This window comes from Lissotriton vulgaris, chromosome 4_1 (genome assembly GCF_964263255.1).
Source record: "Lissotriton vulgaris chromosome 4_1, aLisVul1.2, whole genome shotgun sequence".
Classification (NCBI taxonomy): Eukaryota; Metazoa; Chordata; class Amphibia; order Caudata; family Salamandridae; genus Lissotriton; species Lissotriton vulgaris.
This window is the reverse complement of record NC_141691.1, coordinates 1,256,444,175-1,256,459,022: the sequence shown is the minus strand read 5'-3', so window position 1 is coordinate 1,256,459,022 and position 14,848 is coordinate 1,256,444,175.

The window sequence follows — 14,848 nt, the reverse complement described above, 5'->3', positions numbered from 1 at the left end:
TACGATGTTGGAATGGTTTATTTCCACCAAACTTTCAGTGCATTAAGACTCTGTAATATTAACAATCTGATTAGCAAATATATGTGCCAACTAGGTAACAGACCCCGCGTGAACCCAATAGTGCTGTGATATGCATTGTATTGTAATTGCATTTGTATAGCGCTTACTACCCCTGACGAGGCGTCGAATCGCTTTTTCGGTGAGTAGCACGCTACTCCGGGACCCATAGAGGATTAGTGTTGAATTAGTATAGTGAAACATGCAAGTACATTTTAAGTGGTGGATATGTTAGTCAGTTAGTTGGATTCGGAAGGATAGCAGAAGGATAGAAGGTTTGTATTTATATAGCTGTTCAAACCCCTGATGAGGCGTTGAAGTGCTATTTATTTTGGGTGAGTAGCATGCTACGAAACCCATAAAGGATTAGTGGTGAATTAGTATGGTCAAATATGAATGTGATTTGAGTGGTGGATATTAGTCAGTTATTAGGAGTGAGAAGGATAGCGGAGAAGTAGGCATGAAAGAAAGGTTTGCATTCATATAGCACCTGTTACCCCTGATGGGTGTTGAAGCGCTTTTCTGGCGAGTAGCAGGCTTCTCCGGAACCCATAAAGGATTAGTGTTGAAAATTAGTATAGTTAGATATGAAGGAATTTGAGTGGTGGATATGTTATTCAGTTATTTGGATTGAGAAGGGTTGGGGAGGGGTAAAAAAGGAAAAAAGGTTTGCATTTATATAGCGCTTGTAACCCTGATGAGGTGTTGAAACGCTTTGTTGGCGAGTGGCACGTTGGATTAGAAGATATATTGAGAAAAGTATAGGGTGAGAAATAGGGTAGTGCATTGGATATGCCGAATTAGAAGAAAGTGATAAATATATAGATCCATAAGTACATTGAAAGTATATAGATGCATAAAGGACAATCTGCAACTCATCGGCCACCACCAGTACAGTCGGCAACCCATCAGCCACCACCAGTACAGTCTGCAACTCATCGGCCACCACCAGTGCAGTCTGCAACTCATCTGCCACCACCAGTACAGTCTGCAACTCATCGGCCACCACCAGTACAGTCTGCAGCCTGCAACTCACCTGCCACCACCAGTACGCCTAAAGGCCTGTCAAAAGTGTCTCCTGGATAGATCCTGATATGTCTGCTGACCTATGGCCCATGTTAACACTTTAGTGAGTCTGGGGTAGGGAGGGGGGTGGGATTTTATTGTACTTTGTGTAAGGGTGGCGGTGGGTACTCTTTTGGTTGCGCTGGATCGATTCAAATGTATAGATATGTCCGCTAAGATTGCAGTTGACCTCCAAAACTCATTGATATTGATGCAAATGTACCTGCTGCCAAATACTCATGCAATAGTGTGAATACTGTAACAACACTAGCCAACTCTTGAGTGATCCTGGTACTGTCACTTCCAATGCCTTTTCCTTTTGAATTGTTATTCTTGAAAAACTAATAAAATATGTTAAAAAAAATGTGTGGGAACCAAGCATCCTATTGAAGTACTTGACTCTCTGGTTATCAAAGCAGAGCAGTCCAAGGTCTTTTTAGGGGAAGTGGTGTGGCCTAATAATCTCTGTTTGCAGTACACAATAACAACACCTAGCTAGTGCTTTTTCTTTGAAAAAGAAAAAGTACACTTTTTATATACATTACTAAATACAACACATTAATTGACAGATTTATAGATCAGGCAGATGGAATTATCTTTGGTGTTATTTTGCACTTACAATTGACTCCCGGTAGGTCATGACTCCCAAAATCACAGTGACCCCCACTTATACCTAACTCTGTTTCACAATATAAGAGGGTGCCATTTTAAATAAAGCTCAGGGAATAAAATGCTAAAATCACCCTAGGTCATACATCCTTTGACTTGGGAGACATAGGTTTAATTTGTAAGCTAGCCAAAGTGTGTGTGTGTGTGTGTGGGGGGGGGGTGCTGCACTCCTGCGGCCCCACAAACACTACCTCACAACTGATGGTGCACATAGCCAATAACATCATTCCAGACCTTTAATTAATCTCTCGTAGTTCAGTTGCCCCATTCTTTGCACTTAGCAATTTAACGGATGTTTCAACCCAGACACACGTCTTTCTTTGTCTTTCTTGCTTCCTCCACCTCCTGAAGTCTGTCACGGTAGTGACCACCCACAAACATTGTTGATCCATATCTAACTTTAGAGTGGAGATAATCTTTGAGATGGACCTTTGGAGACCATCTGCACTCCTTTATGTATTCCTCTAAAACGGGATGTAAGGTACATTTTGACAGGTGCAGATACATCTTTTTTTGGGGCCATAATGTTTATGATCTTCAAAAGTTCTGCGTTAAAATGCTGCACCTGCCGATGGTATCATCAAACAAATGACAACAACATTCAGGTCACTCCTTGGCTTGCAGCAACTGGGAATTCCATGTAAATCCTCCCAATGAGCAGCTTTCAGGGAGTGGAGGTGTCGACTTCATTGACAACCAGTTTGGCGGCAATGAGAACAGTTTGTCATGACTCTCCTTACTGTAAAGGCGACTTCCCCCAATCCACCGTTGTTCATCAAATGGGCATATATAGGAGCTGGAGCACCCAACAAGGTCAAATAGATAGTCACGTACGCCTCCCAAACAGTTTACAATGTCACCCAATTTTGCCAATGACAGGAACAATCTCATGGGCAAAGATGGTCAGTAGCCATAGAGAGCAGTCATTTGCCACCAGTATTATTGCCCCGTGGCCATTGCATTACAGTACCATCTGTAGGCATCATTAGCCGAGTAAGCAGAGCTAGCACCAGTCCATGACACACACCCTCAGAAGCGCAATACATCAAATTTTAAGTCTCTATAACATAGATCATTGACTTAGATGATCAATGGGCTCTGGCCTCGTTCTACCATAAAATCTCCTGGGGACCTCCTTCGCAGACGGGTGGCGCCCTCACCCCATGACAGGGACTACATGAGGTCCTTTTGACACTTTTGTGGTGGTACAGAGGACAGCATCAGTCAATGAGGGTGGGAAAAGCATGAAGGGAAAAGCATGAAGGGAGAAGGGCAGCATTTGGTTTGAGAAGGTTCAATCTCAAACTCCCTTTGTCTAAGACAATCTCCAACCCACTCTTCGCGCTGAGTCCTCTACAGTCTTCGACTTGAATACATTCATCACCCAGCACTCACTACCAAACCGAAATAAGCGACGCAGCCATTTTCTCTTTGCTCCATACCAATCCAATCCAAAAATTCTTTATTTCGGTCTTTTAGACCATAAAAGATAAAATAAAAACATTCAACATTAAAAAACATTCCCTTATGTAAAAAACATTGCATACAAATTAAATTCCTTGGGAGTCTATTCATGAGAGGGAGTACATTACAGTTCATATCAATGTTCAGTCTTTCAAAAGTTTATTCCTTATCTGCCACATGGCCATTATGTATTTGGCAACAGCAAAGACTATGTGGGGCATAGTGCTAGTTTTCAGTATTCTATAAGAGTTCAGATGGCTCCTAATGCCCAAGTTCCTACATAATGGCACAAGCCAATATTTCCTTGGCCTATTCTAAGCTGGGCAGAAGAACAGAACATGAATTTCCTCCTCATCATGATTACTGCACCCCGGGCAGATTTTATCATCACTCTTTGTCCATTTGCAAGTAAAAGTTTGAAAAGGCAGGGTGCCCAACCTCCATTGGATGAACAGTTTTCGTGCTAAAATGGGGAAAATAATGTCCATAAAACCTTCAAATTGATAGGAATTTTTGGAATCCAAAAATCGGTCTGTTAAAGTGCCGTTATTGGGTGCAGATACCTGAGTAGATAAACTTTTTTCCTTGTGTATTTCCACCAGTCTTTTGTGGGAGATCCTTTGGCAGCCTTGTTCGGGAGCCTCCCATAACTCCTGGAGTCTCAGGCGATACAGTTCTTTCTTAATGAAGACCAACCAAGGAATTTTGGCACGCTTGTTCAAGTTCATTACATGAATGAGGTCTTGCCTATAATGAGCAAGCTCGCTTGTGGTCCAAAGCCTCTGCCAGAATCTTAAAGGTTTCAATTCCAGATCCTCAGCTATAGATAGGAGACCCACATCAAGTCTCAAGGGAAGCAGGGGTGTGCCACGGGGAAGGGCTAGGAGACGTCTGAGGAAGTTATTTTCTACACTGAGAAGTTCTTTCCCTGCTTTGTGCCCCCATAGCTCACTACCATAAGAAGCGGCTGCTTTGGCTTGAGTTTTATACATTTCTATTGCCGGGCTAATGGGTTTAAAAGTAAAGTGTTTGCAACCTTCAAAATTGCACCAGACAATTGACAAAGCTTTAGCCGGGATCTTACTATTTGGGGGTCCCAAGATAGGTTCTCATGTAGGGTTACACCCAAATACTGGAAGGTTTTTACCCTTTCCAGTCTTGCTGAGCCCAAGGATGGGTTAGGTCTGGTTTTAGGGGAGGGGTTGAATATCATGAACTTGGTCTTTTCTGTATTGATCTCAAGACCATGTTGTCTGCAGAAAAGACCAAATCCATCTAGGATCCGCTGGATCCCAATCGGTGATTTGGAAAGCAGCAGGGTTTCATCGGCGAACATGATAGCCGGTACCATCCTGCCTGCCAAAAAAGGAAAGTTGTTGTCCCTAACATTGTCGAGATGGGATATGACACTGTTAACGTAGAGGCAAAACAGGGCTGGCGCCAAACGCAACCCTGTCTTACCCCTCTAAGGACTGGGAACCTGGATGACAACGCTCCATCCCTCCCACACCTAACCTGTGCAAAATTACTGGTGTGGAGCCTAACTATAGTGTGTAGTAGATGGATAGGAACACCCAGCTCCTTCAGGACCTCCCACAATTTCTTGCGGGGGACCAGGTCAAAGGCTGACCTCAGGTCTACGAACACCATGTACAGCCCCCCCCCCCCTCGATCCTCACAGTTTTCCAGTAGAGGAGAACGAGGCGGAAAATCTGATCCATGGTGGACGTGTTTTTCCTGAAGCCAGCCTGGAGGGGACTCGGGATTTCATTTTCCTCCATCCAATCCAGAAGGTGGTCCAAGAGAAGGCGGGAAAATAGTTTTTGGGGGACATCTATGAGGCTGATCGGCCTGTAGTTGGCTGGGAGAAGAGGAGAGCCCTTATTGAAAATAGGCACTATCTCCGCCCCCAGCCAAGTACAGGGGATCTCCATACCTCCCGCGATGGAATTGAACAAAATTAGTAGGTACAGGCCCCATATCTCTGGATGGTGTCTAAAGAGGTCACCAGGCAATCTGTCTAGTCCCGGGGCCTTCCCCTTCACCAATCTCTCTATTGCAATGACCACCTCACCGAGGGTAAATTCCAATCCAGCTACAGGATTGGATATAACATCCAGGTCCACATCATTGGCAAATTCAGAGGTATCTTGGTACAATTTGCCAAAATGGTCTTCCCAAACGGAAGATGCAATGTTTGACTCCACTGCAGCTTTTGGTTCTCCTGTGCCTGTGTTTACCAAAGACCAAACTTTTCTGGAATCCCTCGCTTCTAACGCTAGGGAGAGGTCCTGCCATCTGTTCCAATCCCATTCCGACCTTGCCACTGCCATGGCTTCCCTATATTTCCGCCTAAGATCAGCGACCTTACCCTTATCAGAACCCACTTTTATTGTGGCTATTAACTCTGCCTTGATCTTTCTACAGGAAGAATTATACCAGGTTGAAGTTCGGGTCTTTTTCTTCTGTGGGGCTACCACTGGATAAAAAACCTCACCAAGAGCTCCCACTAGGTCTACATGGATTAGGGCTACTTTCTCGTTGTAGTTTGGTGGTCTGGGCTGATTAATTAGTACATCTAGTTCATTTAGCTTAGGGAGTGCTAATTCATAGATTTTAGTTATGCTCTCTTCTGAATTAACCAGTTTCCCCCATTTTACCCTACGTCTATTGGAGCTAAGAACCAAATTCCCTGGATCTTCACTGGGATTGTCGGGTAATGACCCAACCACAGGTGCAGGATGCACCATATCTAATAAAAGTGCGCTGTGGTCGCTGTCTGTTCTTACGATTACCCTAAAATCCTGTACCTTGGACCACAGAACAATGTCCACAAAAATATAGTCCAGCCTCGATTCATGGTCCTTCCTATTAAAGGTACACAATGAAGGGATGTCAGAAGGAGTGCGTCCATTACAGGCCCTTAGCGCAAAATTTAATGTTAGGGACATAATTTGCACTGCGAGAGGGGACCAGGATTTAGGGTGGGGGGATTGACATGACGGTGCACCCCAAAAGTCAACTTCAGCAGTGAGGGCACCCTCCCTTAAACCTTCCAGTGGTTCGAAGTGGCAGTTGAAATCTCCGCCCATCACTATCTTACAATCAGTGGGGAGTTGGCCCAAGAATGACGAGAGATCTTCTAGTGTGGGTGACTCCGTGGACACACTGACTGTGCGAGAGTAAACATTAATGATTGCCAGATTTAACACATTAGGCCACTTGAGTAGAACACACTGTATGTCTTGCGAGAACGTCGGTACATTCTCCGCATTACACTCAATGTGACTAGCTACCCAAACCGCCAAACCACCTGAGGGCCTCCCTTTACCACTCCACCTGGCTTTAATTTCAAAAACTGCGTACCCTACTCTACACAGTGGTTCCCTGGCCCATGTCTCTTGGAAAAGACAGATATCACTACTGCCTACTAGGGAATCCCAGTCATTTGTGTGTAGTTTATTAACAATACCCGCCACATTCCAGGAGAGGACCTTTAGGGTTTCGGCCGGTGGTTTTAATCCCAGCCCCCCAGTGTTCTCTTGTTCGGTTTCCGGTGGTGGAACTGCGGACCCTTGCAGTGATGTTTTCAAGGGGGATAAGGCAGTGGGTGTTAGGGTAGGACCAGGTGGAACTACAGGTATGGGCTGTGACCAAGTGGATTACAGGGTAAGTTACTTACTCGGCCCGGGGAGCAAGAAGGAGTTAAGCCTTCCTGGGGGGATGGATCAATTTCTCGAGTGATGACATCAGTATCGCCTACAGATTCACTGGCGATACTTTGGTTACATCGTGAGGATGCACCCTTTCGGAGTCAATCGACCTGATCAAGGCAGCTGAATCTGTTGGGGTGTACATAGGTGCCATAAGCAGGAATAATATTACGGGTGGGCCTATATCTTGACCCATCAACAGCAAAGCCAACCCTTGTCCAACCATCGTCCCTCCTCATAGTCAGGTCACGTACATTGGGGTAGAAGTATGACAGGGGGACCAATTCTATGGAGGTATTTCCTGAACCCCCAAGCCAATTACAGATGTAGGTAGCAACCTGGGGACTCTTGAAGCTTACAATTATACAGTCCTCCACACTTTTCTTGGCAGTGTACCCAACCCATGGGACCCTTCTAACCATGAGAACCTCTCCTATAAGATTAGGTGGTAAGGGCCTTTAAATATTTAACCAGCTAATGACCTTATTGCGTAGGGAATCATAAGATTCTACCGCGTCGCTGGAAAGCTCTGGTACCCCCATCAAAATCACAGTATAGGCTGCGGCCTCAGGAGGCAGGTTAACTGCTTTTCGCCGGTTATTAGAACTAGCTAACCGGTTTGGGCAGTTAGCTGTTTCATTAGATGGTCTCTCCTGGCCAAGTGAGCTGGCCGAAGCGGGTAGCTTCGACCTCCTTACAGTTGGTACCGGAGGCAGTTGCCTAGGGAGGGGTACAGGGGCAGGATGTAGCACCGGGGCTGTACTCATATTTTCCCCGGAGGGAGCTATTGGTGAAATAGGGGCCATAGTAGTTGTAACAATAGGAAAATGAGAAGTCCCAGCATTATCCCCATGGGCTCTATGTGTGCTTTCTCTTGGCCCTAGCTGATCACCACCACTACCACTTAGTCTTTCCATAGCTAGAAGTCTAGCCTCTATAGAGTCTAATTTGAGGGAGAGAGGATCCAGAAGGCTTTTGAAGATGCCAGTGAGTGAGCAAATAATGTGCTCTGAGGTGTTAGGAGCTACCCCGCCAAAAATGAAAGGGCCAGTGTGAGTGGGTATGGGAGTGGGACGTGGAGGTGGAGTGCTTGCCATTTCCAAATCGTTCCCCATTACAGATGTTCCGGGTGCAACCAGGCTATTCTCTGTGGTGTTCACTATGGGATCAACTTTAGCCCTTTTCCTTTTCCTTTTCGGGGCAGCATCTTCTCTGTGGCCCATGTATTCAATTGATGTAGGACGTCCCCCTGAGCCCTAGATGGTACTATCTCAACAGTGTTACGTAGTGAGTCTCTATCCCTATGGGAGTTGGATGGTGTCCTTAGCTGTTGTAGGACAGACTCTATGGTTTGGTCAATGCTGTCCATAAGTGATAAATGCGTCGCATCAAGAAGTAGTGATGTCCTAGCATTAGATGATAACTCCGGTGAAGCCAGATGTTAATTTTCTATACCCTCCGTGATTTGCTTTTCCAGCACAGTCAGACCCTTATTAACCACTATGTTTGCCCTAGCTAAAAAGTTATCCAAAGTACCTGAGGCCATGGAAGTTGCCTTACTTCTTGTTTCTCTAGTGGCCATTTTGTTAACTCCAAGCTTCTGTGCAGACAGGCAGGGTGGTAAAAGGACAGAGAAAATACCTGAGAGAGGGGCGTTAGTGGGGTAGCCCGGTCCGGTCTCTACCGTTCTCTAACGGCCTCAAACGGCCCGCCCTTTGCACGGCTTCGCCCCAGGCTTTGTCCCGCGCGCGTCCCGCGATGCGCGTTGGGATTCCAATTAAGTACCAGCGGAGGGTGGAGGCGGAGCATGCCCGGGAAGAGGCACCAGCTGTGGATGTCAGAGAGAATGCTGGTCCTTGCAGTCCCGGGCGTCCGCACTGGCTCCTTTCAATCAGGAACTTCCCCCTTGTGATCCTGGCCTCAGCTCTCAAATGTCAGGTAACTCGGCAGGAGTTTTGATTTCCACCAGGCAGGCAGGGAGTCAGAAACCCAGAGTCCAGGAACTGCTACGAGCGGCTCCCGCGAAGCGGGGGCCGTGAGCAGTATTAAGGTGGAGGGTGGAGGCGGAGCACGCCTGGGAAGAGGCACCAGCTGTGGATGTCACAGACAATGCTGGTCCTCGCAGTCCCGGGCGTCCGCACTGGCTCCTTTCAATCAGGAACTTCCCCCATGTGATCCCGGCCTCAGCTCTCAAATGTCAGGTAACTCGGCAGGAGTTTTGATTTCCACCAGGCAGGCAGGGAGACAGAAACCCGGAGTCCAGGAACTGCTTCGAGCGGCATACTGTAACAGGGGCAACCAGAACAGAGCAAGATTTTGTTTCATTACTGGGTATCTGCTCCCAAGAGGCTGCCAGTCAAATTATTTTCTCCCTTGTATACCCCTGTGTACTCTGCAAATGTTGTGGGGACCATCCATATAAATTTAGCAGTCGTGAAGTGGCTCCACAGAGGATCAGGCCTCTACCATTATCAACCACCTGGGCACGTGCCTCTTAAATATTGATTCATAATTTGAGGTTTACAAAATGGTCCGTAGTTCACTGCTCAAAAGTGAGGCTTACAATTTTTATACTATGTAATTATACTTTTTGGAAAAGTATATAAATCATGTGTGACGAAATAACACTTCTTGATCTTGCCTTTCGTGGTCTCTTTATAGTCTAGAAAGGATTTTAGGTAGATTAATGTTGTCCCCTTTGCTAGAAGAATATGGACGCACTATTTCATGCCTGTATTGCTCTTACTATATTGCTAGATTATATCTGAAGCCCGCAGTTCTATATTCTTCCTCTACAGCTTATGCACTGATAGTCTGTGTGTGTGAGAGAATTTTGTGTCTGCTCACACTTGTGCTACGAAATTTGACAGTGCAAAAGGTTTGTCTTCACTATGGAAACATTTTCTTGCGCTGCGACTTGTGAGATGAGACACTTGGCAGGCAAAACCATCACAAGCATCATTGTGTCTATTGTAACAAGGCAGCATTGTTCGGGAGCAAGCTGGGTGCAACTAATAGCATCATTCGACGTATTGCAGCACACACTAAAATACCCTCCCAGTCTTCTAACCGGTATAAACAGGACCCACCCCCCACCCCTACACAGTTCCCTTTTCCCATTAGCATTTATTTATTTAATGCGTTTTTATATAGCGCGAACATTACAGCAATAGCATCTTAGCTTCACCTTGACTCTTTTCATGTATGCCTTGCTCAGGCCCCTCTGGCTTTTCTCCTGCCTGCACTGCCTCAGTGGCTTGCCTATACCTGTACCAGGCAGTCACCTCCTCTTTCCCTCCATCTGTCTTTATTTTCCGTTGTTCTCTGTCCTATTACCACTAATCGTGTCCTTAGCGCCCTTAATACTGCCATCATCAGAGCCCCCTCTGATTTTGTACTCCTGCTCACCCACATAACCAGGCTCTTGTTCTCCTCTTTTCCCAATCCATCAGTGTTTCCTTCACCTGTGCCGAGTGTATTCTGTTCCCCTTCTGAGATAAATGAACCCTGTCATTCCAAAAAAACTGTAGACATTCATACACTATGTCTGCATGCTTCACCACACCTATCCCCCTCACCGTAGCACCTCTCTGTTAACCACCCTCCTCGAATTTTGATGCGACTTGTTTACATGCCCCCGCAACACTCTCCTGGGTAAGACCTGTTTGCATGCCTCTGCCATCTCCAACCATAGGTCTCTCACCATCCCCAAATCTTACTGCACCATGTTTATCAAGTCCTTTACCGTCGACTGCAGCAAACCATGCTCTCCCACGCGGGTTAGCAAAGCGTCAGGATGTGACCACTTCCCCCTTTTTCCAAAAGCAACCGCATGAACTGTCCCTCCCCACTGCATGCCTCCTTCTCCATACCATCTGTGTGTCCAAACTCAGAAGCGCACTGTCTCCAGTCTTTTCAGCCTCCACTCCAACCCACTGGACAATGGAGTTGCAGCAGATCTATACATCCTGTTTAAAATTTCCCTCAGAGTCCCACATCTCAAGAGAAAGACATACATTCAGCAGCCACCATGCTTCCATCATTTTTTTTAAAAAACGTTATTTTTCCATTTTATAACACAGTACAAAGAACCACTCAACAAGTAGTGGTAGGTACGGTGGGAGAGATACACATACAAAGCATACACATTCTTACATATACCATTATTATTATTGGCACCAGAAACAGGAGGCTTCATAGTGTTACACGAGCCTCCCCCCCCATCAGTACGTCCCGTTGCAGACCCTCTACCCATAAATTCTTCTTCTCTCTCAAGAGCCTCTTCATTTCATGAGGACCATGTTTCCATCATAGGTGCTCATAAATCCACATGCAGTTACTCTTCCACTCCCCCAATCTTAGTTCCTGCTTCCTCTATCCTTCTTCAAGTCATCTGTGGATGCTCCTAGCTGAAATGTATGCATGCCACAATCACCCCCGTCAAACCCCTCTCTGACAGCAGAGCTGTAGCACTGCCGAACCTTTCACACTGTCACAAGACTTCCACGATATCTCCAAACCTAGGGCCCAGCCATTCGCCTTTAATCTGATATGTTTTTTTGATGCCTGCACATGCATTTAACCTCCCCCGGTCTAACCTGCACACACACTATGGTACCCCTCCTTCTCAAAGTAATGTCCCGGTCATTGTCCAGTATCCCTAGGTCATCCCACTGAAGCCCTTCCAAAAAAAACCTGGACCCCACCAGTTCTAACCCCCTGAATACCCAATAGAACATTACCGTAAACACTGCCTTAAAAAGTTAGACTTCCCAGGCAAGTCTCGGCTGTTCCACCACACTTCATAATATTGGCACAGTAATTATTTTATTTGTCCAGTTTTATATAGTGCAAACTTGACCCGAAGGTATGGGAGCGCTTTACATGAGCACCAGTTACATTGCACAAGGACAAGTTCATTTTTGGTAGGCACGGGGGAGATTAGGTGATTTGACCAGAATCACAGGAGGTTTAGCCGACACTGATACCCCAACCTGGTTCCCTAATGCCAAAAGTCGGCAGCTCTGGCCATTACGCCACGTCTTCTCCGATCTCCCACTCTCCTTTTTCCGTCTCATTGCCCCAAATGCATTTGCCATAAAATACTATGCCTGCTATATTTCCTGCAAAAGTTACAGGTCAACACTTTTTCTCAATAATCCCCATGACAAATCTCACTGCATCATTTTGTTGCATCTGCATGTGAGCGTCTCCCGTCCCTCCTTTTCGACCCTGACTTCACAAACTTGGTCCAGGCCACCTTTGTGTGACCTCATCATATATTCCACCTACAAATGTTACATCAGTCTCTTCGCTTTCACCCAATGTCCCACCTCTTGGGCTACACCACCTTCGCTGCCTCGAATGCCTCAGGGTCAAGCCACGGAACCTCCTCCACTGTGAACGAGACAATATGTTAACCACTTAATTTTCTATCATAGCTCTGAACCGTTCTTCATCCTAAACACAGTCACACACATTATCCCAGCAAGTACAGTATAAATTAGTCCTTCATGGTCTACCTGTTTAACATGCACCCTTGCCTCATTGTCAAGTCAAATGCCACCTTCCTGTGTCTGCCGGTTTCTCCCCACAGTCGCACTGCCACTACTGCAGGAACATTCTCCAGGAATGCTATGCTGTGTTTCTTTCTTCAAGTTTCAGGCCTTGCCTCCATACACCACCTGCCTGCCCAGTAGAAGCCAAATCCACCTCTTCCTGAGCAGTCCGAAAATATCTCTAGAGCCCACTCCAAAGGGTCACCCGCTGCCAAACCATCACTGTTATAAGCCACAATTACAGGTCCCTGCATACTCTGTTCATTATTCCAATGTGATAATGGAGCAAATGCCAAATGCCTGCTGAACCCTTGACCTTGGGACACCACTCTGCACACAAAGTTGAGATGCCCCTGTATTTGTTGAATGAAGTGCATGTCACACTATTTCATGCTCCTCACTTGAGACGACATTTTTAACAATGTTCTCAGTTTCTTTGGGGACATGCATTACTCTCTCACCACTGAGGTGAGCTTAATGCCCAAATGGACACGAATGTGGCTGAGCCTTCTGTTTTTTCTTCCGCGGGAGGACTGTCCAGATGTTTGGATACTTCCTTGAAGGTTGTCAACAGTCTCAGCACATTCCCCTCTTACCTCTGTAGACTAACATCAAAAGGTCTTTGAGGTAGTTCAGCACATGCCTTAACCTCCCCACACCCTGCACTGGCAGGGTATCCGTATAGTGTCAATCAGTCTGATCATCGGAGAAGGAGGCGCTCTGTCCCTCCTCTCTGCTGCATAGAGTTATGCAGCAGAGAGGAGGGACAGAGCGCCTCCTTCTCCGAGGATCCGACTGATTTACACTATACGGATACTACCAGCCACTGTGCGGCACTGTTTCAGACTGAGACTCACCGTCCTGAACCACAAACTGTCAACAATATCTAATCCCACACCTGTCTTGAAAAAGACCCGCCGTGACCACCAACTGGGGCGCAAGAGGGTCGAAACGTCGACGCTTGTCATAGGTCCAGAACCTCCTGGATCCCATTAGAAACACTAGGAATCCTTGGATGTGAACTAGCATCTGGCCAATGAAATTCTTGTATATAATTGTATATGTATGATACTCCATATCACTGTATATTGTTTCACGTATTGAGCACCTTTCACCAAATGTCACGTAATTGCACCTGTTATTGACGGTCTTATTATGAATCAAATGTTATCATTGAATGAAGTAATTCAGACGAAACGTGAATGAAATCTGATATAAATTGCATGAAATAATATTTTGATCTCATGACCTTTATTCTTATATCGCTTCAGCATTTATTTCTCATCATATGTGTATACCAGAAAGCATTGAACCTAGATTGCATTAAGTAGCAGTGCCAAAGTAATGTGTCTTACCCAACAGAACCATTCTTTTGTTTAACCATTAAATACCCAGGTTCTGAGGGACACATGGTTACCCCTTTTCTTTAAGCACACATAGAAACAGCAAAAACTAGGAGAAATAAAGGATTTCTCCTCGTTTTGCCATGTTAAGACCAGGTTTATCCTAGTCTTAAATGTGGTGCTCCCTCCTGTTTACACCCCCTTGTATATAGGGGGCAGTGTCATAATCAATGGGTGTTTTGCGGGGGTAAGCCCACAGCAACACCCAGGGACCACCCATTTCATGCTAAGTGTAGCTTGAAAAGGAGACATATTTATATGGCAGCATTAAGCCACGTTAAGTGGCTTAACGCCACCTTGCAAACAAGGTGAAGAGCCTATCGCCACAGGAACATCATAAAAAGTGGCGTTCATGTGCCGATAGGGGCTTGTAAATATGCCCCCCCAGGAGCAGCATGTTCTGTGCATGTACCGGTAATATGCTGAATGCTGAATTTATATCAGCCTTCACAATTTCGTCTATAACTACACACTCCTGCACTACTTGCACTGCCAATGTATGCCACAGAGCATTCCCTTTTGTCGATATGATCATTAATCAATTGAAATGATCAAATCCTCCCTGTGGGGTCAGTAAATGGACCTGCCTTTCTTCCCCCTTATACTTCTTTCACCAGCTTTTCTTGTATAACCTGTGCCTTTCCTTTATATGATTATAAATTGTCCGCCCCCTCCATTTCCTTGGACCTGAATACAGTATTCTGAATCCTGTCATGAAACCTCTTTCCATGTAACCTGCTGCTAACTGGTCCGGGCATAAATGCAGCAATCATTGCTATATGTCAATCTTAATTGGAGTAACTGCCTTTTGAGCAACTCACCTACCCCTACCCTTGCCCCCTTGATCTCCACTGCTATACAAAATTGGGTGTCTACCATTACACTTCTGACATTAGTGGCAAAAACTTACCGAGGTATG